General features: G+C 44.4%; 1 pseudogene; it reads right to left on the bottom strand.

The window, feature by feature from the left end:
• Positions 1-4,225: 4,225 nt before the first annotated feature.
• Positions 4,226-4,982, bottom strand: LOC114686733 (annotated as a pseudogene).
• Between the last annotated feature and the right edge of the window lie 2,313 nt (positions 4,983-7,295).

Raw genomic sequence — 7,295 nt, 5'->3', positions numbered from 1 at the left:
AGGGAAATGCAAATCAAAACTACTCAGATACCATCTTACACCTGTCAGAATGGCTAAGATCAAAAACACTGAAGACAGCTTATGCTGGAGAGAATGTAGAGCAAGGGGAACACTCCTACACTGTTGGTGGGAATGCAAACTTATACAGCCACTTTGGAAATCAGTATGGTGCTTTCTCAGAAAATTGGGAATCAATCTTCCTCAAGACCCAGCTATACCACTCTTGGGCATATACCCAAAGAATTCTCAATAATACTACAAAGACACATGCTCAACTGTGTTCATAGCATTATTTGTAATAGCCAGAATCTGGAAACAACCTAGATACCCTTCAACTGAAGAATGGATAAATAAAATGTGGTACATATACACAGTGGAGTACTACTCATCAGAGCAAAACAATGACATCATGAAGTTTGCAGGCAAATGGATTGAACTAGAAAATACCATCTTGAGTGAGGTATCCCAGACTCAGAAAGACAAACATGGTATGTACTCACTCATAAGTGTATACTAGATATAAAGCAAAGGATAACCAGACTGCAACCCACAGCTCCAGGCAGGCTATCTAGTAAAGAGGACCCTAGGAAAGACAGGGATCACCCAGTGATGGAGAAATGGATGAGATCTACATGAGCAAACTGGATGTGGGGGGGGGCATGGAGGGCAAGGGTGGGGGAAAGACAGCTTAGGAGAGCGGGAGGTTTGAGCTGGATCAGGAACAGAGAGGAAGAACAAAGAAAGAGATACCATGATAAATGGATACACCATAGGAATAGGGAGAAGCAGAGTGCTAGGGAGGTCCCCAGGAATCCACAAAGATACCTCCACCATAGACTACTGGCAATGATCGAGAGGGTGCCTGAGCGGACCTACTCTGGTCATTGGATGGCTGAATACCCTAACTGTCATAATAGAGCCCTCATCCAGTGACTGATGGAAGCAGATGCAGAGATCCATGGCCAGGTCCCAGGCGGAGCTCCAGGAGTCCAATGGACAAGAGAGAGCTTTTGCGGGTCACAGTGAAATGCCATCAGAGTTCAATATATTCCCCAGAAATCTATTCATCTCAGAAACAAAAGTAAAATCAACAAATTCAGTAGCACAAACTCTCATAAAACTAGAAAAGAGCCTGGAGCCCAAACATTGCTTGCCATTTCCACAAACACCAAGTTTTCCATTTTCTTCCCTTTTCCCCAATCCCAGAGAGGTGATGATCCTGTCAAAGATTTTAAACAAGAACTTTTTGTTCACTTCCTATAGTTGTCTGTCACTAGAGTCTCTATCAATGTCACATGTGAACCTTTGCCATCTGAGCAATGGCTCCGCCTATCCCCTTCACACCCAACTACACACTGAATGGTCAAACCAAGGGGTGCCCTGAGGCACAGATGATGGCATTTATTCTGGCAAGAACTGTGCAGTTTGCCACACCAAAAAATGAGTGGCATTTATGGCTAACTTTCATGGTTTAATAGGTGCAGGCTTTGTTCATATGTCTTCATGGCTTCCAGACACCTGGAATAGAGGCCAATCAGCCTGGGTCTGATTCCAGCCTGCCTCGGTGCCTTGTATTTAGAGGACCCTTCTAGCAACTTCCTTTGCTTAAGCAAAGAGAGTAAAGAAAGTCTCCTGCAGCCACTCCAATGATGTCTGCCACTCTTCTGAGCCCACAAGCAGACCTAACCAGGCTCATTCATGGTACTGGGTTGCTTAGGGTAAAACAGGCAGCTAACATCCAATAAAAGGCTGTGGTTTCTGAAGGAGGAAAACCTGGAACTGAGTCATAGTTGCACTGCACTGTTTACTTGTATCAAGAGCCTGGGCAAGACTTCATAACCTGGACTCCTTGTCTGTGTCCACCTCATGGGATGCTGGGAAGATTCACCGAGATGCTTATAGAGGTCCTGAGAGTGCATGGTCCCCTCAGATGGCCTCCTTCATAGCCCCTTTTTAATACTGAAGGAACAAACATGCAGGGTTTCCCAAACTCTGAGCAAGAGGATTGTGGGAAACAAACTGAGTGAAGAGCCAGGCAGCATCTGTGATTCAAGTCACAGGAGTCTCAGGAGCCACCACTGAAGGAAAGGCATGCTTGGGCAGGAAGGAGAAGATGCCCCTTTCACCCCACCTTCGTCAAGACAGCTTCAGTATTAACGCTCTTTCTACAAAATTGTTTAGAAGAGAACAGGCGAGTCCAATAGAAAAAACCAGAGGTCTTTTTTTAGGTCAATGGACATGAGAATCAGCAAAGACCTTGGAAACTATGGGTTTTGCCCCTTGCTGGTCACACCAGAAGACACTCCTGACCCCTAGTGTCCCAGTGGTGGTTACCATAGTAGCTTGAAATGCAAAGGAAAAAAAGCGGGGAGTAACAGAGTGTGCAGGCAGGGGCCTGGTCACACCCTATTGCTCTTCCCAATATCTACAAGAGGTGAAGAAAGAAGTTGGAAGATAGTCGTCCCACCCCCCCCCCACTCTCAGGTTACCCAGAATTCCTTTAACTCTCTACTTCCCTTGGGTGATCCTCCTCTAAACTGTACAGTTTCCCACACCTGACCTGCTTCCCCAGGAAACCCCAGGGGCTTTATCTGTTTCTCCTGACCCCTACCAAGTGACAACCAAATGCAAGCTTCCAAAGTGCCCAGCATCAATGTGACGATGCCCGGATAGTCACAGACCTGGGCCAGGCAGCGCCTGCATGTCAGAAGCTTACCTAGATTTCTCTGTGAGGAGAGCATGAGGGATGCTGGTCTGCATTTCCACTAAGGCAGTCAAAGAACATGCACATGGCAGGACAACTGAGAGGAACCACAAGAGTCCAGGCAGTGCAGTGAGGAAGAGAGAATCATGAGCACACAGGATGTGCGGACAGCAGTGACTGGACTGGGGATTCACAGGACACCTTCAGAATGTAATGTTTCAATACCACTAAAGTGCTAAGTCCACCCCACACCCCGCCCCCACACAGACTATGAGATGTCACACTAAATTACTAGTAATAAAGGATGCTTCCTGGGGACAGGCGGGTGCAGGACACCTTTTTAAGCAGCTGGAAGAAATTTCCTCATTTTTCCAAGAGAAGAGTAAGAATTATATACAAGGTGGCCAACAAGTCTGGAAAACCAGGGAAGTCCTTAACAAATGCTCTATTGACATATGATGATAGACAAAATATAAGCATCTTCATTTCTGGACTTTATGGACACCTATAGACTGCATCTTTGGAATCGGAAGAAAACAAAAAGAGTCTGCATTCCCATAATGGTCTTTCTCAGTGCAGGCGCAATGTACATCTAGTGCAAGACGCTCCAAGTCCACAGGCTTGTTCCCTTTGCTGACTTCTTACCCTCTGCTTGGATAACTCAGAGAAGAAAAACACTGTCAGCATTAATATCTAGCAGCATGTTCAATATTCATCTTGCCTTGACTAAAGAAGCCTAGACCACCTCATTAGTCCAGTGATTTCCATACGATTACTACATTTAGGCAGAAGATATGATCACCCCACTTTTCCTCAAGTGAGCATTTCCCTTGTTTTTGGGAATTCCCAAAGACTTTGAGGAATCTTTTTTTAAACAATAAAAGGTACAGAGTAGGTTCAAGACAGTCAGAGCAGCTGTTTAACCAAGTAAGCTTTCTGCCTAGCTCAGATCCCAGTATGAAGGGATTGAATCCAGCCCCCTGATTCTCAGTTTGTAGAAAGAGGAAGTTAGAGGGATAAAGGCAGAAACTATCATGTTACTGAAATAGCCTATGAAGCGAGCAAGCAGACGAGAGAAGACACATTCAGCAGAAACTAGGATGTCTAAGATTGGAGGGAGAAACTGTCACTGTGGAGAAGCAGTCACTGAGCGCAATCAGCATCTATTCAATTGTCGTCAAGAGAGTATGGCAGAGGACAAGCTGGGACCACGGCCCTTCAAGTTCTCAGGCTTACAGTGCTGTGGTTCAACAGCCTGTGTGGAAGGTGGCATGAACCAGAGCTTCCTCCACCATCGCATGCAAAAAGGCTATGAGAGCAGCACGTGGCTGTCAACCCACCTAGTGCAGGCTCAACACTGGTGGAAATCCAGTCTGTACTCACTTTCCCGTGAAGGGCGTGATGTACCCGCAGAGCTATACCTTCTTTTCAAAGGGAAGGAGGGTTTCTTCTTCATGAATTCTTTCTACCCACTAGATTTGCCTCATTACTCATCACTTAAACTAGAAAAGATGTTGCACGCTGTCTCAGCTAGCTTCTAATTTGGCCAGGGCACCAGGACTACACGCATGATTGAGTGAACGACCATGTCGTCTTGGTTCTTCCCATGGCAGGCTCAGTATGCTTCCTTGGATTGAATAGGTGCGATCTTGTTTGAGAAAAGCATGTAAACATAAGGCCATGTTTTGTTAGTCTCCATCCCAGAAAACTGGTGGAGCACTCCGCAGCTCTTGTACAGTTCGATGACTGTTTTCGCCGCAGCCTTGTGCCTGGCAGCAACTGCTTCAGGTTTATCACCTTCCTACTGGACCAGTGGCTCACCAGTGACGTCATCAATCCCCTGCACTTGAGGCGGGTTGAAGTCCAGGTTATAGACTCTCCCACTAGAAGAGTGAACCCATCGTTGGCTCAGACGATCCTCAAGTGTCTCAAAAGGAATATTAAAACTGACCACAAGGTCCACATCACAGATTCTGTCCAAGGCTTCTGCCTGTACTAATGTCTCATGGAACCCATCTAGCAGCCAGCGTTCGGTGCTCCAGGTCTCCAGTTCTGACACCATTAAGCGTGTGATCACATGATCTAGAACCAAAAGACCTTTTACTAGGTACTGCTTTGCCATGTCACCAATTTCCATGCTGGCCTTGAGGTTCTCCCGCAAGAAGTGGCCACTGGAGAGATGCCAGAGGCCAAAGTTCTGGGCGATCCTCTGGCACACCGTGCCCTTACCTGAGCCGGGCTGGCCGAGGATGGCCACGCACAGGAGTTTGGAAGCCATGGCTTTGGTGGGGAGGGGGTGGCCTGGATCGCAGCCCACGCACTTTGCCCAACTGGCCCTGCCTCAGCACCCCTGCAAGCGGGGATTCGCCTGCCCAGTTTTCTTTTCTTGATGGGGCTGTCCGTTAAACACCAATGTGTCAGTGATTTCTCAAAAAATTAGGGTAATTTTATGTAGAGAGAAGGGTCCAATGAAATAATTTTAGACTTACCTATTTCTGGTTGGGATCCAATTTTCCCCGTTTCCTGATGTTTCACAAGATACTTGGTATGAACTAAAGAATTGTTCACTCACACACAAAATAAAATTGTCAAATTGCTTTCCAGGGTGGTTGTACCATTTGGCTTCCCATTGACAGGTGAAACTGATACATCCAAACATGAATTTTTCTATGATCGAAGAAAACCTAGGTATTTGATTTTCCAAAAAAATAGCCAAATTGTTTCACAGAATGTTTGTACCATTTTGGTTCCCGTCAGTAATGTCTGACTGACTACATGAATATTTAACTATGGCATGATTTTATCTTTGTCCTTTTTAAAAATGGAAAATGAAAGCCTTATTGTGGTTTAAATTTGCATGTTCCTGGTGGCTAGTCATTTTGAAATTTTCTATGTAATTACCTGCCACCAATGTATTCTCTCCTGAAATTTCTGACCAGAACTTTGTTTGCATTAAAATTGGAATTTGTCGATCAAAACAAAAGAGAGATCCAACAGTATACACAAGGGAATTATGTAATTATTCAACCTGGAATAAAGTGCATGGAAGTTAACTAGGTAATGAGAACTTCACAGATGCTGTAGGGTGAGAATAGAAGGTGTCAGTTAAACTCCACGGAATTTGAGGAGAACTATCTGTATCAGTTACCTTTCTATTTCTGTAATAAAACATTATCGCCAAGTGAGCTTATAGGAGAAGTTATTTGAACTCATAGTTCCAGAGGGTTAGAGTTGTCATAGCATAATGAAGGAATGATGGGAGGCACAAAATGCTGGGGACTCACATTCTGAATTATAAGCACTGTTAAGAGAGTGTGAACTAGACATTATGTGAGTATTTAAATTATCAAAGCTCACGCCCAGTAACACACTTCCTCCAACAAGGCCACACCTTCCAAACCTTCCCAAAGAGTTCTGTACCAGCTGGAGACCAAACATATTTCAAATGCCTGAGACTATGGGGGCATCTAATTCAAAATACTGTATCCCACTTCCTAGCTCCTATAATTTCCTGGGCAAATAGTGATGCAAAACTCACTTAGTCCAACTTCAAGACTCTCCATAGTCTTTTGCAGGCACAACACTGTTTAAAAGCCCAAAGTTTCTTAATTGTAACCTTTGTGCAACCAAAATGCAAATTATATACTTCCAACATACAATGGCACAGAATATATATTACCATTCCAAAAGAGAGGGGTGGGCACATAATGAGGAAATACTGTACCAAAGGAAACCCCAACCCAGAAAAGGAAACAGCAATTTCTTGAGCTCCATGTCTGATGCCAAAAATGGTTCTCCTTTATTTCTTATAAATGAATCTTTTTATTTTATTTTACATACCAACCACAGTTTCCCCTCCCTCCTCTCCTCCCATTTCCTCCTCTTACAGCTTTGCTAAATGCAGCACATTTTTTTGTCTTAGGCTCAGGGGTATGTGTGCACACAGCCAGCACCTCTGGCATCTCCAACGTTCTTGGGATCTCTTAATGCAAACAAGGCTTCACTTTCAGAGCTTCATACAGCAGTGTCTCAGGGTATCCACTCAGGGACTCCTCTGCCACATATTGCCTAACTTCAGCAGCTCTCTAAAATCATGGAGGAAGATTCCATGACCCATTATCTTACACTACTCTAAAGTTAGAACTGTGTAAACCACTGCTAAATTTAGCTGCCAATTTGGCGTGCATCATTGACACCTTGAATGACATGTGCAGTATCTTTGTTCATTGTTGTTCTCTAAGAACAGAAAAGACCTTGTGCTCTCTTTCACAACTGGAAGCTTAGGTGGTTGGGGTGATGTCCTGAGGGCAACCTTCCAGTGCAGATGAGGTCTCTCCTTAATCTCCATGTTCCTTTCTGCACAAGCATTAGATGGAACGTGAGATTTCCTGGTGTTCTTTTTCTCATCAAAAGATGTCCATTTTTGTTTTCCTTCTGCCCACTTGGTCTTCTTCATTATAAACCTGAATGAGAGTGATTACTAATAACAGCACAACAGAATCAATACTGGGATTTCTTGAAATCTCCCCCAAAGAAATTAGCCCATTAATTTTTTTCCTTTTGTTGAAAATAGTTTCTTTTCTTACACAAG

Source organism: Peromyscus leucopus, chromosome 1, assembly GCF_004664715.2.
Source record: "Peromyscus leucopus breed LL Stock chromosome 1, UCI_PerLeu_2.1, whole genome shotgun sequence".
NCBI lineage: Eukaryota > Metazoa > Chordata > Mammalia > Rodentia > Cricetidae > Peromyscus > Peromyscus leucopus.
The sequence above is the reverse complement of the archived record's forward strand: the minus strand, read 5'-3'. Positions and strand labels throughout refer to the sequence as shown.